The 25,316-nt window shown below is 42.3% G+C and overlaps 1 pseudogene; it reads right to left on the bottom strand.

The window, feature by feature from the left end:
* The window catches only part of LOC100589892, a 50,780-nt pseudogene extending 28,945 nt beyond the window's left edge, over positions 1-21,835 (bottom strand).
* Between the last annotated feature and the right edge of the window lie 3,481 nt (positions 21,836-25,316).

Below are 25,316 nucleotides of genomic sequence, written 5' to 3'. Positions count from 1 at the left end.
AGACAGACAGTCATGGACAGAATTTGACGTACCACTAGAGAAATCTGTTCTCATTTAGGTCCTTTGGTTACAGTTAACAAAAACACATTCTAGGAAATCAAAAGAAAGCCAAGGAACCATGCCTGGGAACAACAGAACTAGACAGAACCAAAATCAGGTACATAACAGTCTAGTCTAAGAGGCTGGCTCTGGAATAAATAAGCTCTAATCATCATCTGTTTGTCTGTGTCACTCTATTCAAGATTTGCAGAGCCCAGAGAAAGGTCTTCTTTGCTGAGCTCAGGTCTCATGACTGACTCCTGGCTGTACCAGGGCAGTAAGAAGAAGGATCTGGCCAATGAGATGCCTTAGTAGCTGTAATAGAAGGATTCCACCTGCACTTCCTGCCCCAGATGAATTCAGGGCAATGTCAGGAGAGGTCATGAGTACTCGGATGCCACAAAGTGCCAAAAATCCATTCTAACTTTTTCTCATTTGATAGTAATTCACTAATAAGCACTTTCTGGTGATGGCTGTTCAGCCAGAAACAGATCCACCCAATTGTCCAGAAACATAGATCCACTAGTTCCACCAAAGATGTGTTGACAAATTGATACAAAGTCTTGTTGACATACAAGTATATGAAACCTATGGCATTCCTTGAATCTGCTGGAACCTAGCATAACTTTCACATTGGCATTTAACCTGCCATACTAGTTGTGTAGTGATCCCAAGTTCTTCACTTAACTTCAGTACTCAAGTCTTCTGATTGACAACAGTGAGATAATGGTTCTAATCTCACATTTTGGTGGGGGCTTTTATAAAGTACTATATAGCTTATTTGCTGTCTATGTGTGAGTTATTATATAATGCCTACTGCCTCCTTATAAGCATAGAGACTAAATGGAAGTCCCTCAATTCTGTTTAGGTTTTTTGAGGGCTAAGGAGTTAAAACTAGGGAGAATAAATCTGGAGGGAGAGTTGAGTTGCTCTGCAAAAGAGAAGAAATAGAAATGGAAGACTTTTAGCCATTTAGAGAAACCTGGAAGAGACAGGTGAGAAACAGGACTGTGGGAGGGGGCGAAACCCTCCGCAAAATGGCAGTTTCCTGCTAGAGTGGACAAATTACAGAACAAAGGCACACTCGAGGTAGCTGAACCCAAGTAGTATAGAAAGCCAACAGGACACACTCACTCATCTACTGGCATTCCCATTCTAGAAAGTAGCAGAAATCTTGGAGGTAAAGCTCTGTGGATCATGGAATTTGAGAGTTAAAGGCAAATTTACGTAGATCTCAAGGGGCAGGAAAAAACCCCACCTGAATTTTGGCCTATATACATTTGCATTCATATACAAGAAGCAATAGAATAGTGAACTTTTCAGTCCTTGGGTGATTTTTGCTCAAGCAGAAAAAGGGGAAAAAAAAGTCTCTGTGTTCTGTTATTCCAACTTTGATCTTTTATTCATTCTCTGAGGGCATAAATGATTGTTTATCTATGTTTTCATTAGTAAAACCACTCTTGAGGATTTTCTTGTTTGTAGTTGTTGTTGTTTCCTGCTGTGGATTTTAACACAGAGGCCTTTCGTTTTGAACCAAATGTATCAACAACGAGCATCCTACAACTGCCATTTGCTAGATCACTTTGTTTGTGGGCTCTTTTGCCTTATGTTCATGTAGGGTACAAAATTAATTACAAGCATGAATAGCTTGTGTCTGCTGTGTTGGAGAACCTGAGGTGATATTGGCCGCCACCTACCATACCCCAGAATGTGCCTACCCACAGCCTCTGCAGAACATGTAGCCCCAGGAAGATATGTTTTATACCACGCAGCCTGGCCATTCTGGTCTCAGTCAGGGGTGCAAATCTAAAGCAAGAGCAAGCAAACCATAGCCTCTCCATGACCTCTGGAGTGGCCACAGGTAAAAAGACAAGTTATGGCTGGGTGCTGTGGCTCATGCCTGTAACCCCAGCACTTTGGGAGGCCTAGGCAGGCAGATCATGAGGTCAGGAAATTGAGATCATCCTGGCCAACACGGTGAAACCCAGTCTCTACTGAAAATATAAAAACGACCTGGGTGTGGTGGCATGTGCCTCTAATCCCAACTACTTGGGAAGCTGAGGCACGAGAATCGCTTGAACCCAAGAGGCGGAGGTTGGAGTGAGCTAAGATCTCGCCACTGCAATCCAGCCTGGTGACAGAGCAAGTCTCCGTCAAAAAAAAAAAAAGAAAAAAAGTTATGCCAGTCAGATTCTTTTCCTCAGATATTTGAAACAGGAAATGAGTAAGAGAAGACGATGACAGTGTACATCAAAGAAGGCCATGGAATACCTTTAGAAGCTATGAGGAATCACGAGCAAGCCAGAATTAGGAGAAAGCAAAGTCAATAGCAAGAGCAGAGGGAAGGTAACATAAGAAACTCGATAGCACTGTGTTAAACTCAACCTGTTCCTGCCTCAGGTATGAGCACATCCAAGCTATTCCCTTGGCCTACCTTTTACATTATCTCTTTTTCCTCTTCCCATCTCCCACCTTCTTTGCTTAAATACAGCAAGGCAGAAGAATTAGAGTGTGCCATCAGAAGTCATGGAAATGCACCATTGCAATTCCCTTGTTTTTCCCTATTTAAGCTGAGCTTTATGAAGGACACATTAACCACATTGTCAGATGGAGACATAATGACAACAAGCCTGCCCTTCATCTTTTCAAAATGCCCAGATACAAATAATGTCTGAGAATGTAAAGTTTTCCCATCACAGCACTCTTCTCTCTTGTTGAACCTAATTGTAGCACTAGAAAAAGAAAGACTGACTCTTGCAAACCATCCAGTGAAATGCCAACTGTAACACATCATTAGCTAAATAAGAAACAACAAGGTCAGCATGGTGTGGGAGAAATGGCAATGTTGTACTTGCTGTTGATTCAGAACTGGCGGGTTTGTGAGGAAGGGAAAAATAAATGTATATAGAAGTAATGTTGGCCAGGTGCAGTGACTCAAGCCTGTAATCCCAGCACTTTGGGAGGCTGAGGCAGGTAGATCACCTGAGGTCAGGAGTTGAAGATCAGCCTGGCCAACATGGTGAAACCCCATCTCTACCAAAAATACAAAAAAAATTGACAGGCGTGGTGGCACACCTGTAATCCAAACTACTCAGGAGGCTGAAGCAGGAGAATAGCTTGAACCTGAGAGGCTGAGGTTGCAGTGAGCTGAGATCATGCCACTGCACTCCAGCATGGGTGACAAGAGCGAAACTCCATCTCAAAAAAAAGAAGCAGTGTCCCTACAGGCCACAATATATAGGTGTGCATGGGAAAATACAGTTGAGTGTATTTTCAGGATGTGGCAAGCGGATGTGGCTCAACCAAAGGAATTTATAGCAGCAAGTAACAGCCATACCACCATAAAACTGCACAGAAGCTACTTTTAGACTTTGAGGATCAAACAGCTAGAATCAAAACACAGATAATAGAATAAGAACTGCTGCTTAACAGGGAGTAGGAGATAAAAATAATTTGCTACACTTTGCTAGATTCCACCCCATTCCTCTAACATAGCAATCCTGAGCAGTTAATTTATTAGAGTATGTGTGGTCGCCGCAGATGAGGGGAAACTCTATCAGTGATGGAAGAAACAGTAGACAGGAAATCCTGAGCCAGCCATTAAAATAGGAGTAAGATTTCAGAAGCCAGAGATGAGATACAATAGGAGGTGAACTGAGTTAGAGGAAACAACTCCTAGTGAAAGAAGTTCTCTTTGCCCTAAATCAGTAAAAGGGATCTACATTAAAAATTCATATTTAATTGTTAACATTTATTTTAAAATAAACTAATGGTTATTTCTTACTTAATTGAGAAATTAAAAGAATTTCCTGAAATTAACCTATTTTCTAACTTTGACGTCAGCCATAATTATTACAGACCAAGAGGCACACACAAACACACTCCCTCCCCAACCCATCTCTTCAACAAAAGATCACCCTCCAGTGACCCTTAAAAAGAGTTTGAGAACTATAAAGTCACAAGAATAAAATCTTAACACTGACAGGATATAAGCTGGCTACAGACGACATTTCCAACCCCCTCCTTGTCAGTACAAAAGATGCATTGGATGTGGGGGACAGATTTGTTGAGATACCTATAGACTTGTATATGTGACACTTGATGAAAAAATAAAAAGGAACCAGACTTCCCATTTAAATTCTCTCACCTCTACCCCTTCCTTATGTTTTTTCCTTGCCCCTCAACTCTCACAGGAACAGAGTAACATGGGATAAAGAGGATGAGAGTATAGAAAGTAAATGATAAAAATATCTGCTCTTGAGTCATTGGAAGATTCTGATCCAAAGTAATGGGTGATTATTACTCCTTTAAGCCACAGTCAAAAACAAATTCAAAATATTCCCTCCCTTTCTCCTGAAGTCTTTTTCTCCAATCTGGCAACTGGCAATGCACTAAAGGAATGTTTTCATCAATGTGTCCAAATATGTTATTCAAAGTAAGATTTTATATGAGATAGCCTCAGGGAACTTTCTGGAAGAAAAAGGCAGCCCCAAAATTGGATGCACAAATTACTTTAAGGTTTTAAGATTTGGTGAAATATATTGTGCCTTCATTGCACCCCAAGGCAGAAATGGAAAAAAGAAAAAAGATCAATACAAAGAATGGCTTTCCAGGCAGTGCAAAGGGATTCAGTGTTTCCACAGGTTTGCAAGAATGCAACAAGCAAGAAAGGCAGTGTCCCCAACACAAAGTGACCAGTCCTCTGAGCTTCTAGCTAGCAAGTTGCCCAGCAGAGATAATAGGATGTTATTGAATTTTCAGGCATCTCGGTCAGTGATGGAGGTGGAGGGGTGTTGCAAAAGGATAATGGAAGGAGTGGGGATTGGGAAAGCAGGGATGGAGGGGCAGGTAAATTCTGGAAGTGGAAAATTATTTTTCAAGCACAGAAAAACTTAAAAAAATACTACTGTACTACTGTCGAAGTCATGTACTAAAAGTGTTCTCATAAAAGGAGATGTGAAGGGTGGTACATGGGTCATAAAATAAACTTTGTGGCCAAGACCCTCTGACCACTAAAACCACAGATGCTTAAACAGAAAAATCCAATCAAGCAGGAGGATGGTATTCTCCAAGTAATAAGCCACTTCAGTGAGTATTCATGCTCTAAGCCCAGGCCCAGATTCATAATAAGGGCAAAAATGTAAACACACACACACGCACACACACACATGCATGCACACCCCCACACACATGCACATGGCTAGAGGCAGAGCATCCCAAGGCCCAAGTGTAGGAGAAGGCAATGGGAAACAAATTCACTCATTTAGTAGGAAAACTCATCCTTTTTAATTGCTTTGCGTTTGTTTTTCATCTTCTCTCACCTTTCTTCTGATGGTGATTATGATTGTATTTTGAAATCATGATCCACCGCCGCAGCACTGTAATTACATAAATATGGCATTATAAATGAAGGTTAGCACCAGAAATAGCAAAGCAGAGAGGGGTGCAATTTGTCTTTGTGGATGCAAGTGTATGTGTATATGTTTGTAAATACCTTTCATTTATATGGCATTTGGAAATAATCTGCTAGTGCAAGCAAGGGGATCCTAGGAAATAGAACAAAATCCTCAATCTCATTTTCAGCTGAAGGATACAAAGGTAAGAAAAGGCAAGTTCTTCCAGTCACGATAAATGGAGATTGTTAAGTAAGAGTTAGGCTTAAACTGAGCTCAGATTTCTCAGCTGGCCTGGGCACCACTGGTTCTTCTTGCGGACAGGAATCAGCCTGTGTCAGTACAGCTTATCAACAGTGCTCTTCAGCAACCCTAGGACCTCAGAGAGTATCTCTTAACCTCCTATATTTCCTTCCAAACAGGAGAACATCTCTCTCTCTCTCTCTCTCTCAATTTCACTCACTTTTGCCTGCAGCACACCACCGAGTATCTTCAACCAATCAATAACTCAGTTCCTTTCACTCTCAGGGAAAAGGAAAATTCTGAAGTGTGTACCACACAGGGTGTGTGGCAGTTCTAAGACATGTTAACAAATTATTCGAACCTTCTTTCTTCAAGAGATAGAGACTGAGTTTTCTTCCCTTGAATGTGGGCTATACTAAGTGACTCACTTTGAATGACCAGAAGATGATAGTGATGCTATGTCATCATAGCATCATTTATGACCAAACCTAGGTCATAAGAAGGCGACTTCTCTTTGGCATCACTTCTACTGGGAAAAGCCAGCCTCCATGTCATGGGAACATTCTAGCAGCTTGTGGAGAAGTTGATGCAGATAGGAACTGAGGTCTCCTGCCAACAACCATCACCAGTTCACAAGCTACATGGCTGAGCCACCTTGGAAATAGATCATCCAACCCCACTCATCCCTTTAGATTATTGCAGCTTTGACTAATGTCTTGGCTATATATAATTTCATGTGAGATAAATTCTGAGCCAAAACCACCTGGATAAGCCACTCCAAGTTCCAGATGTAAAAAAATATGAATGCAGTAAATACTTGTTATTTTAAACCACTAAATTCTGGGTCAACTTGTTACATAGTGGTAGATAACAATACAGCATCCTCATGGTATTGACCCTCAGTTACCCACAGCTCTCACTTGCTCATCAATTACCTCACTATGCTTCCTTGGATCACATCCAAAATAAAGAACCTTCACTCAAAATTCTTGTCTCAGGGTTTGCGTTAAGAGTCTAAAACATGCCAAATAAGATAGATATTATTATTATTCTCACTTTAGGGATTTAAAAAATTAATATGCATAAGTTACAGCTATATAGCAAATAATAGCAAAACCAGATTTTCTGAATCCTAATCCACTGCTTCCTGATTCATTATAGCTGCATCTCCCTGCCACTCATACCCCCATCCTTTGCCATTTTAAGCAACCTCTTTTCTCTCTCCAAGAACAAATCAGTTAATTTGCTCACTCACTGCGGGCCTAGACACTCATCTTAATCTCAAAATTTAAAAACCAGTCTCAGCAAATTCAATAACCAAAGAAGGAACTTTTAGTCACTGAAGCCTAAATGTATTTGTTTTTCCTAATGATACCTGTACAAAGCAAGGAGGAACAATTAGCAAATCGATGGATTATTCTTTTGTTGAATCAAAGAATAATCTTAATTAATGCAAAGACTATATAATAATATTAATGCAAAGAAGAATCTTAATTAATGCAAAGACTATATATTAATGCAAAGACTATATATGGCTCTGCTTTGTTAAAGTAATGCAAAGACTATATATGGCTCTACTTTGCAAAGTACAGCAAAGACTATATATGGCTCTACTTTATTAATGCAAAGACTATATATGGCTCTACTTTGTTAAAGTAATGCAAAGACTATATATGGCTCTACTTTGCAAAGTAGAGCAAAGACTATATATGGCTCTACTTTATTAATGCAAAGACTATATATGGCATAGTCATATATATATAAATGGCTAATTAATGCAAAGACTATATATGGCTCTACTTTGTTACATGTCTAGACTACAGGTGGTGGCCTGAAACTGCTGACCAAAGAAATGACCATGCTGTGTGGGCAAGAAATGATGAAGATAAAGCCCATATGTGCTGTACTTTCTGTTTGGATCAAATAAAATGTACAGCCAACTCATCTGTCAGATATTTAATCATAATCATTATTGTGTTATGTGGTAATTAGGCATAAATGGGACATAAATGACTCTTGCTAGAAGTACTTTATATATCAAACAATTTTTGTGTTTCCAAATATCCACCTCTTTGATAATTTTCAAGTATCTGTCTCTACTTACTGTCACTGTGGTTGGTTTCCCCTAAGTCAGACTGGTAAAGAAGAACACATATGGGCTTTGGAATCAAACAAATCACTCACACTGTGTGATCTTGATCAAACCACATGACATCTCTAGGCCTCTTGTGTAAAATTGAAATGAGTGCCTTTCCAGCAGGGTCACTATAAGAATCAAACGAGAAACTGAAATGCAGTAGCTAACACAGCGTGAGTATGTAGTAGGTGCTCAGTAAAGATCTTCTTCCTGTCTTTTATATCAACATTACTTTCACATGCCTTAATGAGAGGTTCTTGATCCTCTCCCCATGAGTTTTTTTTCGTATGCCCTGTATCCCTCCCCTGAGAGCAAATGCTTTCATTCTCCAAATCAGTCTCATGCTAAAATCTTAAATTTATCCATGCTTTCAAAAATATACCTCTTATCAGCTGAAGAAAAATTTATACAAAACTTTTTTGTATATAACATGACAGATGGCTTTGGGTCCACAAGTAGAAATAAACAGATTAAAATGCATCTGGGAATAGGCATGTCAACACTTTGGCATGAATGAGTTCTAGTTACAGGCAGTTTCTCTTTCCATTTGATTTGGTTATGGCTGGTGAGTAAGCTGGAAGAGACTGGTCATCTGAAAAAGCTAAAGAAGAAAATGGTGCTATGGCTTGCAGTTGTGTTCATCCAATAGGAGGATGGTCATGTTTTGGAATAATTTGGCAAACATGTGCAGACAGGAAATGTGCTCAAAAATATTTCATGTCCTTGTGGCTGTGTGCTCTTTGGGGCCTTGCAGGCACTATGAAGATGAAGAGTTTGCCTCTTTCATCTAGAAGAGATTTGTAAAAGCAATGTTCACTGATAGACACAACAGCTCATAACAATAGTAGCAACAGGGTCAACTTCCACTTATTAAGGGCATAACATTTATTTGCATACAAAGGTTAACGAATCACTGTTATGTCTTTTTCATTTGGTCCTCCTGCAGCCTCAGTGAGTACTATTATTAATTCCATTTTACAGATAAACAAGCTGAGACCAAGAAAGGTTAGATGTCATGCCCCACAAGCCCATAAAGAGCAGGCAAAAGAATCAGGTCTGAATTCTCAATTCCACATTCTTTTCTCTTACTACACTCCCCTACTAATAAATAGCTTGTTTGTCTGAAGGATAAATGGAAGCTAATTTATAAATTCTCCAGCTAGCTTTTCTTGCCCCATATTGGTGTTTAGAGCCACAAAACCACACATCCACATTACATAGGGTGGTGTAGAAATAATTTTTAAATAATCACATATTAGTTTTTGAGAAGAAAAACCTGCCATGAATAAAGAGATGATTTCACAGGGTCCAGGGTAATTGCAAGCAGCTGTGGACTTAACCATGGTAGATAATCCAGTGATAAAAGGTACATTCTTTTGAGCAGTTGAGGCAGCCAACTTCTTTAATCAGTGCCTGTAACTTCTGCAGAAGGAAATATTCAGATCTCACCACAAAAGAGCAGAACTTCACTGGGTTATCTGTGACACAAACTGACAGTCAGGTTTTTTTCAGCTTCTCATCACAACATGGAGACTTTTGACCACAGATGTCCGATTCATGTATAAAGCTCTCAACCCCACCAGACAAGAACCACTTTCAAATGTAATAAATGAAAGAATCACTTTCAAAATAAGAAAGTGAGGCATGGAGTACAACAAATACAAATTGAGCCAGGCACTATGCCAGGAGGGGGGTCCCTGCCCTGAAGGGAAGATAGGGCTGTGGTTCTTAAGCCTGGATGGTTAATAGTGTCCCTTCAGGGCTTATTAAAATCCCAACACCTAGGTCTCAATTTACTGACAATTGATTTTTCTCAAATAATTCAGAAACTCTGGGAGTAGGACCAGACATTAATATTTTTTACATGTTTCCATTGCGCAGCCCTGCAGTTGAGAAACACAATTATAGTGGAATCCAAAGTGTTGCAAATGTATTTGATAGGATCACTTGAGGCCCTGGTTGAAAATGCAGATGCATGGGCCCTGAACTATAGCTCCTGAATCAGAATTTCTAGGAAAATGAGTTGGGAATACACTATATTTTGAAGAAGAGCCCAAAGATTGTTATGATTAGAGAAGTTAGGCAAAACCTGACATTGTCTTCAAAAAATAATAATCAACAAAGTGAGAAGACAAACTATGGAATGCGTGAAAATATTTGCAAATCATCTATCTGACAAGGGGTTAATATCTGAAATATATAAAGAACTCCTACAATTCAACAACAACAACAAAAAAGGACAAAGGACTTCAATAGACATGTCTCCAAAGATGATATACGAATGGGCAACAAACATATGAAAAGATGCTCAACATTCTTAATCATTAGAGAAATCAAATCAAAACCACAAAGGTAGGAGATATCACTTCACACCTATTGGAATGGCTGCTGTCCAAAATCAAAAAAAAGAAAAAGTAAAAAATAACAGGAAATGACAAGTGTTGGTGAGGAGGTGGAGAAATTAGAAACTTGTACACTATTGGTAGGAATGTTAAATGGTGTGACCATCATGGAAAACAGTATGGAGGCTCCTCAAAATATTCAATGTAGAATTACCATAAAACTCAGCAGTTCTACTTCTGGGTATATATCCTAAAGAATTCAAAGCAGGAACTTGGAGAGATATTTGCACCTATGTTCATTACAGCATAATTCACGATAGCCAAGAGGTGGAAGCAACCCAATTTCCACTGATAAATGAGTAGATAAGAAAATGTGGAATATACATGCAATAGAATATTATTCAACCTTTAAAAAGAAGAAAACCCTGTCACATACCACAGTATGCATGAAGCTTAAGGACATTATGCTAGATAAAATAAGCCAGTCACAAAAAGACAAATACCATATGATTCCACTCATATGAGGTATCTAAATTAGCAAAACTTATAGAAACAGAAAGTAGAAAGTGGTTACAAGAGGCTAGGAAAAAGGGAGATGGCAGAATGGTTGTTCAATGGGTATGGAGTTTTGCTTTTGCAAGATGAAAAATCCTAAGGATCTGTTGCATGATATATAATTAACACTACTGAACTACACAATTAGCAATGGTTACAAGGGCCGGGCACAGTGGCTCACACCTGTAATCCCAGCACTTTGGGAGGCTGTGGCAGGTGGATCACAATGTCAGGAGTTCAAGACCAGCCTGACCAACATGGTGAAACCCTATCTCTACTAAAAATACTAAAAAAAAATAGACAGGCATGGTGGTGTGCGCCTGTAATCCCAGCTACTTGGGAGGCTGAGGCAGGAGAATTGCTTTCACCCGGGAGCCAGAGGTTGCAGTGAGCCAAGAACATGCCACTGCGCTCCAGCCTGGGGACAGAGCAAGACTCTATCTCAAAAAAAAAAAAAAAGTGGTTACAAGGATACATTTATGTTATGTGTTTATTATCACAATTAAACTTTGAAAGAAAATCTCTTTGTTTTAAAAATCTGATACTGTCTAACACTTCAACAGTTTCCCTTGTCCTGTCTGTCTTTTTCGCAGCCCAGAGAGCAAAGAACTCGGGGTTTCCCAGTTTTCTGTTCTGCAATAACAAAACAAAACAAAAAACAGGTAAGCCAAAATAAAAACCATTTTTCCAACTGCTTTCTAAGGAAGAACTTTCTCAATTACAGAAAGTTCAGACATGACTATAAATCTAGAAAAGCTGATACATAGATTGCTCTGATTAAGAGAAGAGAGCTTTAAAAGTGTGTGGGAAGGGAAGTCCTTGGATACTAAGGAAAAGAGGTGCCAGGAGCCTGGGCCTCATGTGGGGTCAGGAGTGAGAAGGGTGCCCCAGGCCATTTGTGGGGCCCAGGACACTTGGGGGAAGACATACTCATTGGGAAGAAGTAACACTGCACTGGATGTCATGGAATGTGGGATGAAGGCCACCTGCACTGCTCCTATACTGTCTTTAATAAAGTTTACTTGCTCACTCATCTTTCAGCATGTCAGCACCTTTCTGTGAAAAGTGAAGAACTGCACCACACACTAGAGGGCACGGGGCTCAGGCAGACACCCAGCCCAGCCTAGCAAACAGCACTGCTGCTATTCCCATCCACCACCATATTCTCCAGAGCCTGCCCCTGACCCAGGTCCGTCCTCTGCCTTTCTCCCCTCTGCTCTGTACCCCATACGGCCACAGAAGTCTCCTTGCTTTCTGGCTTCTGACAGGGGCCAACTAATGTGAACTACTAGAAGGAAATGTGAGGACAGGAGAAGGGAGTGAGGCCAGGATATTCTTCAACCCAACCCTCCCTCCTTCTGCACCTCATTTCTGAAGGTGGCTGCATCTTCCTGTGAAAGACAGGCCGCCCCTCTTCTACGGCTGCATTTTTCATGGGGCTCCCGTAACACTGCCTGCTGCCCTTGTCCCTTCAGGTCTAGGGACAGTCCAGGCTCCTCCAATGCTAGTCTCTGGGAATCTTAGCATCCCTGTGGGTCCCCTGAACCCTATGCACACCTTTTACAGTATCATTTTAAAATTATCTGCTGTTTCAGTGGAATTCGACTTCCTTCTGTGACCCTGAAACCTTCTTGTTTGTGGGGGACAAAAAGGAAAGAATTCAATTAAGAAGAATGTAAACTAGACGAGCTTACCATGAGTTGTTAAGAGACGGTTGCACCCAAGCGTGGTCATGATCAGCGCCCGTCACTAACACAAGTGCAGTAATAGGAACACTTGAATTACATAATCCTCTATCCAGAAAGAGTTCAAGATACTGCTTGTGTTGGGATTTCCTATGCTTAAAACACAGAGAAAAAGCAAAAACACCCACACTGCTTGATTGAGATACCAGTGTCTCCCGAGTCTTATAAGACCTTTCAGAGAAGCTCCTGGAAGGGCCTTATGTTGGCAATGCTTTATTTCAGTGGTCCCCAACCTTTTTGGTACCAGGGACTGGTTTCATGGAAGACAATTTTTCCACAGATTGGGTGGTGGAGGGGGATGGTTTCAGGATGATTCAAGTGCATTACATTTATTGTGTGTTTTATTTTTATTAGTATTATATTATAATATTTTATGAAATAATTATACAACTCACCGTAATGTAGCATCAGTGAGAACCCTGAGCTTGTTTTCCTGCAATTAGACAGTCCCATCTGGGGGTGATGGGAGACAGTGACAGATGATCAGGTATTAGATTCTCATAAAGAGTATGCAACCTAGATCCCTCACATACACAGTGCACAGCAGGGTTTGAGCTCCAACGAGAATCTAATGCTGCCTCTGACCTGACAGGAGGCAAAGCTCAGGAGGTTTTGGGAGCAATTGGGTGTGGCTATAAATATAGATGAAGCTTCACTAGCTGGCTGCTCACCTCCTGCTGTGTAGCCCCAGTTCCTAATAATTCGTGGCCCAGGAGTTGGGGCCCCCTGCTCTATTTGACTCTTGGGGGGTGGGGAGGGGAAGTCCCCTGGAGATACTAGAAGGACAGAAGGAGAGGGTAAATTAGCAAATAGTGAGAGGAAGGCAGCTAAGTTCTAGGCAACCAGATTGGGAAAGTTCAACACTTTTAATCACAGACTTCTTGCCAGAAACTGTTGTTTAAACTTCTGAGCTTTCAGGCTGAACTTGGAAATGGCCGTATTCTCAGGGATAAGTTCTCAGCAATGTCATGGAGCAATCTGTTCAAAAGGGCTTTTCAGGGCCCTGCAGGGTTCCAAGTGTCTCTGAACAACTAGCAGGGGGAAAACAATAACCAATTCCCATTTCCCCACTCCCAGCCCATCGCTCAGACTCAGAGACCTCTGTTTTCTCAAGCCCTATCAAGGATTAGAGAGGTCCAGAGAAGGACAAGAAAATATCCAGGGGTTTCCAGTGAGAGAAAAGGCAATTTCAGAACATGCAGGGAAGGAGATTGTTTGAGCTAAAGAAAAAAAATAATAAATAATAATAAATAAATAAATAAAATTGAGAAATGTAACCAAAGGATGGGAGAAAATTCAAATTGGTAGCCAGAAAGTAGGTGAGCTGTGGAAATGAACAGAATCGTGATGCATAAGTACTGAAATGGACCCAAAGTGGCATAGTCACTTTGTCTCTGAAAGCCACTTCACTACGTCCCATTTTAGGCAGAGAGGTTAAAAAGAAAGTCTGGGGGTGGCTCTGTGCTTTGGAATTAAAACAGCATCTGCGATATTATTAGCTGGGCCAAGATGTGCAGAAGCTATCAATCTTTCTGCCTGGGGGAATAATTGATTGCCAAAGCGGCCCAGACAAGCTGCTTCTCCCTCCCTGAGGTCTGGCCCTGAGTTCAACACAATTAGCTAAGTGCTTCTGTGCTGGGGAAGGCTGGGAGCACAGTTGGCTCCCTCTTAAGCATGAGGTGCTTAAGGAAGGAGAACTCTGCTTTATACCTGTCCCCAACTGGGACCAACACCATCCACTGATATTTCTTGAGAGTGGAAACACTGAGGGGTGGAACTGGGCTCTTCTTTAGGATTTGGGAGACTAGTGAAGCTTATAAGCACCTTCCCTGAACAACATTTTTATGAATATAAAATAAATACTAAGGATAAGAAAAGAATACAGCTACCAAGATATTTTAAAAAAAAAAATTGGTGATGTACTGATAGTTGCGTGTCTTTATTAAACATTAATAAGATCTAGTGGTGGGTGCAATAACTTAGACATACGGAAGTAATGAATATTTCAAAATATGTACAATAGCTGTGTGGTATGAAAATATCTGTATAATATGTGCTGGAACTGCTAATTTTTTTTTTTTTTTTTTTTTTTTGAGACAGAGTCTCACTCCGCTGCTCAGGCTAGAGTGCAGTGGTGCAATCTCTGCTCACTGCAACCTCTGCCTCCCAGGCTCAAGTGATTCTCCTGCCTCAGCCTCTCAAGTAGCTGGAATTACAGGCACGCATCTACCACACTCGGCTAACTTTTTGTATTTTTAGTAGAGATGGGGTTTTGCCAGGTTGGCCAAGCTGGTCTCGAACTCCTGACCTTAGGTGATCCGCCCACCTCAGCCTACCAAAGTACTGGGATTACAGGCGTGAGCCACTGTGCCTGGCCTGGAACTGTTCTATGGTGGGTTTCTGGCCTCCATTTATCACAGAAAGAAGTGCTAAGTTTCATTCAGATGTTAGTGAAAATAAATAATTTTTTAACCCAAGCTTATAGATCCCTGAATTCTCTCCATGTGCCTTAGGTTAAGCTTTAAAGGTGTGTGGGATGGGAAGTCTTTGCATACTAAGGAAAAGAAGTGCCAGGAGCCTGGGCCTTGTGTGGGGTCAGGAGTGAGAAGGGTGCCCCAGGCCATTCTTGGGGCCCAGGATGCTTGGAGGGTAACATACTCATTGGAAAGAAGTAACACTGCACTGGAAGTAAACGGTAATTTAATATGACAATGACCCTCTCCCATCAGAGTGAGCTCTACATGAAAGTACACTTTCACCTTTTTAATTTAACTGGGCTAGCAGCAAATCCCTCAAACTGCTGGCATGGAAAGTCCTGAAATCTGGAATGAAGGGAAAGAATTATAGACAGACAGTAACTCCTTTCAGCTCTAAATCCATCCAAATTAATTGTTGTTCATCCCTCTTCCCTGCTGACACACAGAAACAGACTGCACCACTTCTCTCTCTTTTCCTTGGTTCTTCCTTGTCCCATTAGCATCCTCATATGGGGGTTTGGAATAGATGGCTACTGAGTCCACAGAGCTCACCAACTGCATTGTGAACAATCTAGGACTTTGGGATGGTTTTACTCAGTGACATGATCAGGTTTGTATTTCAGGACAATCACTCTGGCTTTAAGATAGAGAATATGACTCCAATCCAACCACCATGTTCCATCTCAGGGCCACCATCCTTGTCCAAGTCACCACCCACTCTTGCCTGGGTTGTTGGAGTAGCTGGTTAACTGGTTCCTCTTGTCCTTTCCTGCTGGCCAATTCTAGCCTGCACCTGCTTTTGTATGGTCTGTGAGCTAAAATAACTTGTGGAAATTTGTTTTCCCTCTTATTATATAAATACCTTCATAATAAGTACCTCAATTTTGCTTCCTGGCCCACAAATCCTAAAATATTTACTATCTGGCCCTTTATAGAAAAAGTTTGCTAACCTCTGCCATGGCATATCAGTCAGATCCAGCCAGGAAACCAGGAACAGTTTGCTCCACTCACATGGGGGGAAATTTACTAGAGAATTGTTTACCCAAGGATTATAAGAACTGAGGAGACAAACAGAACACAGTGAGGCAGCACAGAGATTAACAACTGCAGGAAGCTGCTACCACCCTGCAGTTGGAGGAACATGGGAGGATGTGGTGTAACTAATCAGGGCCAGGAAGCTGCAGGTGGCCAACAGAACTGAATGATATGCTGCTATGCAAGAGGTGCCACCCAGGGAAAGGGGTGGGGCTTAGGGGAGAAAATCCTGGGTCCTTACTTCCCTCTTACCCTCAATTTCATAGCAGTACTTCCTATCGGCCGAAGCTACCTGGAGGGTTATTGTCAAGGGGACCTAGAAAATGTAGTTCCCTGAAATACAGAACACAGCAAGAGAAGGAACAGGCAGGAAATTGATATTAGAACAAACAGGCAAATGGGCAGCTCACTTAAAAACTGAGGATAATACTTGGCTTTCAAATGTTCTCTAAGAGCTGGAGATAATTTAAGTAAGGGCTCTGTGTTTCATTCCTGGAGCAGAGCAGTTAATGTTATTATCCTCGTTATTACTATTATTAATTAACTTCTACCCTGCACTTGGGTTCCCTGTATTGAGTTGTCCAAGCTGAGCATGATGTTGTGGGGCAGAAGATGGAACTGTAATTGACGTGATTTACCCAGAAATTGTGAGGAATGGGATGAAACTGGACCACATTTATAACTTCCACACATACAGGGCCGGGCCCAGGAACTTGCACCAACCTCCATCTCCCATCCAATGAAATCATTTCACATCACTTATTACAGTCCAGAAGGATAGTGAGATTAGGAGTTTGCTGTTGCAAAATCCACTCAGAGATGCTTTGTGCTAGTGGGGACTTTTTTTTTCTAGAAGTATGTTTGTACGTTGTTAGGAGAGACACACTTCCGTCCACCCATGCATGCTTCTTCCTTTTTTATAATTGTTTGCTGTGCCAACCTCTAAAACCACAAGCATAACAGCTTAGTTTAACAAGCTTCCTCTTTAAATGCCAGCCAATGAAATCAATGATGGGTGTAATAAGATGAAGAATGTAGCCAGTAGGGAAAGTTTCTGCCACCTTAAATGTCATACATAGAGACAAAAAGATGCACAGACTGAACATGCATCACCAGCTCAGGATGGCCATCCAGAAGAACCTTGGGAACTGGTTTTTTGGTAAATTGACCCCTCTGATTACTCCTGGTTTAACTCCTTGCCATTTGAGCACTAAAACCCCAAGCCTAAGAGACTTTAGGAGTTTTAGGTTTGCAGAGAAGTATGTGTCTTCTTTAGCTGCCCCTAGAGGTTTATTTCACCTCACTCTGTCTCTGTCTACTTATCTCTCAGGGTTCAGGCATGGTGTGGATGGCAGCAATAAATAAATGCATGATTAGGTCTTACAGTCAGCCTCCCTCTGATTCTGCTCCTCGTATACCCATTTCTGGGTTAAACTTATAAGTATCATAATCAGAGCTATTTAAATTGAACCAAAGACTTCAACTGAGAATAACATTAATTCCTACTCAGTTCTCATATTAATTTCCAGAACAGCCTTCTCCTGAATTCCTCAAGGGCCAGTTGGGCTTGGGATAGGCTTCTGGGGAGCTGAGGGTAGAAGGAAAAATGGTTCTTATTCTAAGCTAGTGTTACCCAAATTTCAATTATTCTCAAAAGTCTTCAAGATCGTTGTTACATCCAAATGTCACCTCTACACTTATTTACTTCACATTTTACTTTTAATTAACCCATATTTTTTATTTAAATTCTTTGTTGTTGTTGCTGTTGTGGTTGTTGTTTTTGACAGAGCCTCACTCTGTCACCCAGGCTGGAGTGCGGTGGTGCGATCTCGGCTCACTGCAAGCTCCGCCTCCCAGATTCACGCCATTCTCCTGCCTCAGCTTCCTGAGTAGCTGGGACTACAGGCGCCCGCCACCACACCGGGCTAATTTTTGTATTTTTAGTAGAGACGGGGTTTCACCATGTTGGCCAGGATGGTCTCGAGCTCTGGACCTTGTGATCTGCCCACCTCGGCCTCCCAAAGTGCTGGGATTACAGGTGTGAGCCTTAAATTCGTTTTTAATGAAAACTTTCTATTAGTTCCATAAATGAAAAAGTGGTATCACTCGCCATAATAAAAAGGAACCATGAAAGAAAATGTGTTCTTATATGGCCCTGGGATGTTATTAGTAGACCCAAAATCTAAGGCCCACTCTCTACATTAGAAAGGAGAGAATTAGCAAGTGTCAAGAGAGCTGTTAAACACATGCTGGCACAAAAATGAAATCTTTTTTCTTGAAATATTCAGAAGGGTCTATGGCCATACCACCCTGAATGTACCCAATCTCGTCTGATCTCAGAAGCTAAGCAGGGTTGGGCCTAGTTAGTAGTTGGATGGGAAATAATCAGAAGGATCAAAAGATAAATGAAAAGGAGGCCATTTCCTTCTTTGTGGGACTCAGTGTCATTCACTGTTGTGCCCATACACTACCTAAATCATAGTATGGGACACATGAACAGCTCTATCATTTGAAGGGCCCACTGCAAAATGAAAATGTGGGTCCTTGTTTAAAAAATTATTAATATACTCAAAAGAAGACACACAAATGGCAAACAGGCATATGAAGAGGTGCTCAACATCACTGATCATCAGAAAAATGCAAATCAAAACTACGATGAGGTATTCTCTTACCCCAGTTTAAATGGCTTCTATCTAAAAGTCAGGCAATAACAAATGCTGGTGAGGATGTGGAAAGCAAACCCTCATCCACAGTTGGTGGGAATATCAACTAGTACAATCACTATGGAGAACAGTTTGGAGATTCCTCAAAAAACTAAAAATAGAGCTACCATATGATCCAGCAATCACACTGCTGGGCATATACCCAAAAGAAAGAAAATCAGTACATTGAAGAGATACTTGCATTCCCATGTTTGTTGCAACACTGTTCGTAATAGCCAGGATTTGGAAGCAACCTAAGTGTCCATCAACAGAGGAATAGATAAAGAATATGTGATACCGATACACAATGAAGTACTGTTTAGCCATAAAAAAAGAATCAGGTTGGGCGCAGTGGCTCACGCCTGTAATCACAGCACTTTGGGAGGCCAAGGTGGGCAGATCACAAGGTCAGGAAATCAAGACAGTCGTGGCCAACATGGTGAAACCCCATCGCTACTAAAAATACAAAAATTAGCCAGGTGTGGAGATGCATGCCTGTAATCCCAGCTACTCGGGATGCTGAGGCAGAAGAATCGCTTGAACCCGGGAGGCAGAGGTTGCAGCAAGCCGGGATCATGCCACTGCACTCTGGCCTGGCAACAGAGCTAGACTCTGTCTCATAAAAAAAAAAAAAGAAAGAAAGAAAAAAGAAAAAAGAATCAGATTCAGGCATGTGCAATAACATGGATGGAACTGAAGGTCATTATGTTAAGTGAAACAAGCCAGGTGCAAAAAGACAGACATCACATGTTCTCACTTATTTGTAGGATCTAAAAATCAAAACAGTTGAAATGATGGACACAGACAGTAGAAGTATGTTTACCAGAGCCTAGAAAGAGTAGTGGGTGCATGGCGGGGGACGTGCAGATGGTTAACGAGTACAAAAAAAAAAAAAAATAGAATGAATAAGACCTAGTATTTAATAGCACAACAGGCTGACTGTATTTGACAATAATTTAATTGTACATTTTTAAATAACTAAAATAGTATAATTGGATTATTATAACACAAAGGATAAATGCTGAGGAGATGGATATCCCAATATCCCTGATGTGATTATTAAGCATTGCATGCCTATATCAAAACAACTCATGTACTCCATAAATACATACACCTGCTAAGTACTCACAAAAAATTAAAATAAATTTAAAAAAATTATTAATAGTTTCAAGACAGTAACAGAAGAGCAAGAACCCAAGCACTGGGCCCTTCTGAGTATAGGACCTCACACCCATGAAGCCAGCTTTGATGGTGCATGCCCCATACTTTGTATATTACAGAGAAGGCAAGCATCCAAGGGAATGAGTATGTGTGAACACCCTGTAGGAAACTTGAAGGGAAGTACAGAGGGCCATCAATGCTACCTGAGGCAGGAAACAAAGCCAAAGTATGGGACTAAATTCTATGTCACACTGATGAGAAGAACCACAAGACAGTCAGGTCAGATACAATAATGAGGCATGTGGCTGGAGCTATTGCCTTGAACTGTTTGTGATTTTGTTTTAGAAAACCAGTTTCCTGTTTTTTAAATTGTCAAAGTTAGAGTTGAGGAAGATGAAGGAGATAGTAATGGCATGACCTGATATATCTGGCAGCATCCTAGCAAGAAACACCCAGGGTGCTTAAAGATGTAGCTGCAGAAAGTTTACTAAAGGGACAATACACAGAAAAGTGTAGGCAGCGTTACAAGCACCAAAAAGGACAATCACACAGAAGCACTAACAACAGCAGGAAGCTGTTACCAGCCCTAGACCTGAAGGAGCAAGGGGAGGCAGTGGTTATTGGAACTTAGAAAGGACTGAACCCCTGGGAGAGGGTAGGCTCACAGAAGGCAAGACCTTAGGGGAAGAAATGCAGTCGCTGCCAAACCACATCCCAGTAGGGAAAGGGCAGGAATAATAAATGCATCAACTTATTTATCTTCCCAGGACCTCCCATTGACAGAACCCAACCCAGAACAGGAAGGCAATAGATCCTGGATGATGCAACCCAGAAGTCAGCCTCCTGGGGCACAGAGCAGGGAGGACAAGGAGGGAGATGGGCCTGGAGGGCACCTGGAAATTAATCAGCACATCTGGTGACATGTATCTGTGGAGGTGCTGGGGAGTGTGTGAGACTATCGGGGGTGAGGGTCAGGGGGCAGTAGTGGGGTCAGTGGGGGGTGGGGGGGAGGCGGTGCAGTATTTAAGAGAGTAGCTGATTGCACCCAGATTTTGGACTAGGCAAACTGGGTGAAGAGTGACTCCATTCACTGAGCTAGGGAATTCAGAAGAGGAACATTTCCGGGAGGAGTTTTGGCCATGCCATGTTGGGAGGCATAAAGGACATCCAGGGAACAGAGTAATCAGGACTGGCACTATGGAACTGGAGGTCATGGATCTGTAAGCGGCAGTTGAAGTCAGTGGGAAGACCAAGGACAAAGATCAAGCAACACCAACATGCAAAAGGAAATTGGGGGGAAGCTAAGGAGTGGTCAGATGGGTAAGAAGAAACTGAAAAGAGTTTTGTTGGAGGGAGTGTGGGGCAGGGTGGAAATATTCAGCCAAGATCATTTCCAGAGGGAGTGAGCCTTAAGTCATTGTACAAGAAGCCATCAGGTGGAATCTTGCATTGCATAGGTGTCTGGATAAGACGACCCCTTAACCATGTCCCATCCCTATGTTTCCACTATGATCAGAGATGAAGTAGAGCAGCAGTTCTCAGCTACCCCCTACCAAAGTTCCCAGTCTGTCCCAAAGACAGAAGGCAATGCCTCAAACACCACAATCCCCAACTTGGAGAAACCACCTCCGGCTTCCATCCCTCCTTGCCACCGATCTCTCAGTTTCTTCTGAAGCCAGCACAGAGGGATTAGCTGAGAAGGTTTGTGTTGAGGGGAATGGAGCCCCAAGAAAAAATAAGAGGAAATGAATCTCCCTTGGAATCCTTGAGGCAAATCAGGGCTAACACTCCAGCCACAAGCTGCAGTAAGTTTGGCCTGCTGGTCAGCTATGTAGGACAGATAGCAAAGCAGCCAACTCCTCTTGTCAGCCCTGAGCGGATGCCGAAGTTCTTCTGCAGACCCAGCTCTCTGCTACCTGCCAGTCCACGCTGCTGTCGCTCTCCACCCTTGTACTAGCCTCTTCAGCGACACAACCAAATTCTGTGATTTCCTCTCTCCAGGGCATGTTTGCCCTCATCTGACTTGATGTTGAGGATGTAGTCACATGAGAAACTAAAGGGAAATAAGGTTAGAGAGAGCTTCCTCTGACCCTCCGCCCTCACCCCACCCCTCACGGCCAGGACAGCCCCATGCCCAGGTGACACACAGAGGCCTCCCTCCAGCTCCCCTGCATGTCCTCGGTCTCTTTTTCAGGGAAAGCCATGGTTGAGCTGACAATCCTGCCTCTGAAAAGCCTTAAATGCTTCCTGGAAGATGCATCTGACTTTCACCTACACTAGTGGCTAACACTTGCCCTTCCACAGTTCAACCCTGTTGCCTCTCCAGGGAAAGCCTCTTTAAAGACCACCTTAGGCCACTAGCCGAATGAGGCCAGTTCCTCTGAGCTGCTTCTCATTTGCCTTCTGCCTGCCCTGTCAATGGCATTTGCCAGTGCTCAGTTAATGTCTCTGGAACTCTGGAACCACAGTTTTCTTATTCACTGAGGTAGCCAAACTAGAGCGCTTCCCAAAAGCACTTCTTCTGACTCTCTACTAAAACTGTCTTTAATTGTCTTGCCTGAAAGTCATGGTACAATACCAGACGCTTCAGGGAGAAATGACTCATAACCCCTTCCCTTAAGAAGCTCATAGTCTTGGGGGAGAGACAGGGAAGTGCGCAGTAACTCCATTAGAAGTTATATGAGGAAGTGTGAAAAGATTACAGCGGAGGAAGCCATTAAATCCAACTAGAAACTGTTATTTCAATAACAGCTACATTTAATACTGAAATCCTGCTATTATGCACCAGACTATGTATTAGCTAACTCTTACACCCCATGATGTAGACAGTCTTATTAGCCTCGTTGTATACCTAAGGAAACCAAGGGAGACAAAGCCAGGAAACTTGCCAAAGGCTACAGGACACCAAGTAAATGACACTGGATGCAGACAAACCCCTCCCATTCCAAAACCTGTGTTTATTACCATAGTAGATAGTAACTGGACCAACATTGGCATTTACTGAACACTAGACACTGCCCCATGCATTTAACACACATAAAATTTGGCCAGGCGCGGTGGCTCATGCCTGTAATCCCAGCACTTTGGGAGGCCGAGGCGGGCGGATCATGAGGTCAGGAGATTGAGACCATCCTGGCTAACACGGTGAAACCCCGTCTCTACTAAAAATACAAAAAATTAGCTGGGCGTGGTGGCGGGCGCCTGTAGTCCCAGATACTCCGGAGGCTGAGGCAGGAGAATGGCCTGAACCCGGGAGGCGGAGCTTGCAGTGAGCCCAGATCGCGCCACTGCACTCCAGCCTGAGAGACAGAGCAGGACTCCGTCTCAACAACGACAACAACAACAAAAATACACAGTGAAGAAGGTATTACTTCAATTCTCCTTTTGCAAATAAGACACTGAGGTTCAGAGAAGTTATGTAACTTGTCCAAGATCTCACAGAAGCCAGAATTCAAATGCAGACCATAATTACCACACAATTTGGCCACCCTGTTTAGAAGACATAACGTGTGAATGACACCATAAAGGCTGTTAGAAAAGAAATATGTTTTCTTAGTTTGAGTTCCTCCCAATAGCATGACTTGAGACAAGAATCTAGATGCATGTAGGTTATTTCTAAGGTGACCCCAAGGAGCAAAGGATGGGGTACAGCAACAGAAAAACAAAGACGAAATAAAGGTTTATTATGGGGGTTGCCACTGTGCTCTCACAAGGAGAGGTGAAACAGCATTTCCCCAGAGTTCCCCTGACCCCTCTCCAATGGTGTATTGGTCTTCCGAGCTCCCTCAGGCATCCCTGGTAGCAGGGAATCCCTGGGACAGAAAGCAGAAATATTAAGACATGTGCAGGAATCCAGACACTCTGGGCAGGAAGTGAAGCACAAAGCTGGCTCCGAACTGCCCACCCCAGCCACAGCTAAAGTCAGAGGTGATGTGGCATGCATAAGAGTCTAGCTCCCAGCTGTACCTGCCTCACAAGGGGGCAGTGCAGTGGGAGGGGACACTTCACACACAGCAGGCAGCAGGACTAGGGCAGGAGCATGAGAGCCATGCATGTTCTACCATGCACTTATGAAATGTTCCATTGCTCCTCTACTGTGTCCCCAGCAAACTCCACCATGCTAGGTTTACAACTCTCCTCTTGAAATTATAGAAATAAACTCTCAGTCGGTGCAGTAAGCTGAAGTGAAGCAACCCTTGATTCCAGAGGCCAGAGGCAGCTTCCCGTTTCTTCTATCCAACCATGAAAAAGCAGTCCTCTGCCTTGTGCAGTGGTATTGCTGGCTCTCAGATACTAGTATTTTCTGAGGCAGGCAGTATAGAATTGCAGCTGAATGCTTGAACTCTGTGTGTCCTTGGGCAAGTTATTAACCTCTCTGAACCTCAGTTTGTTTCATCTCCAAAGAAAGACACAGATACTCACCTAGTAGAGTTGGGTGAGGATTAGAGGATATTCTGGCTGTGATGCATTTAGCACAGTGTGTGGGGTATAGTGAGCATTTAATCGAGAATTGTTGTGCATATTTTAACATTTCTGAGTCAATTCACTTGAGTATCAAAGGGGAGAACTAGAGGCAGTTACTTATCATTTAAAGAAACAGGATAATATAAATGCAGACAGTGCTAGACTTGCTGGGTGAAAGATTTCATTTTCCAGCTTTAGGATCTTAGGGCCAGTAATCTCTCTGAATTGGGGTTTTTCTATCATAAGTGGAGATAACCATTTTTGTCTACCTCAAAACATTGTTGAGGCTCAATGGAGATCACAAATGTAAAATGCTTTGTAAACCCTAATGTGATATAAAAATGTTATTATTGTGATTACCATAATGATAAGAATCAAAGCTTCACTCTCCCCAGCACAAGCATATACTCGCTCTATGAGACTGACCGCTTCTCAGTTGCTGGAACAAGAGCAAGGTATTTTCACCCTAAGGTCACTGCCATTAGAGGGAGTGTGTGATTAATATCAGAGACACTCTGTAACAGGTGCTCAGAGTGAGCCACTCATACCATCAGTGTCAAGGGCTGGGCGGCTAATTTATTTATGTATGAAGATGACAACCAGGGAAAGCAATTAGGACATGGGCATCTGTTGTGATCCTTGCTCACTGGACCTGTGGCAGTGGGGCACCACGAAAACCTTAACAACAGTTGCTAACTGCTAAGTACCATCCTACTGCATTGGCTCAGGATCACTGACTTTATTTGCCAAACAAGTCATGTTTGTGCTCCAATCCCTTGTCTATTCCCTTCCTCGCGCCAACCCAAATTACAGGACAAGTGGCAGGAGTGCCGAAGGGAAATGGGCTTGGAGGCATAGATGTGTGTTGGGCGATGGGGGCTGGGTGATTCTAAAGTATTTTCAGAGTTCTTTACTGCTATCAATTAAATGAATCCCTGCAACAGCCCTGGGAAAGTAGGTCGATATTATTATAGCTGCATCATGGATGAGAAAACAGGCTTAAGAAGAATGGCTTGCCCAAGG

Source organism: Nomascus leucogenys, chromosome 4, assembly GCF_006542625.1.
Source record: "Nomascus leucogenys isolate Asia chromosome 4, Asia_NLE_v1, whole genome shotgun sequence".
In the NCBI taxonomy this organism is placed as follows: domain Eukaryota; kingdom Metazoa; phylum Chordata; class Mammalia; order Primates; family Hylobatidae; genus Nomascus; species Nomascus leucogenys.
This window is presented reverse-complemented; position numbering and strand designations above follow the sequence as displayed.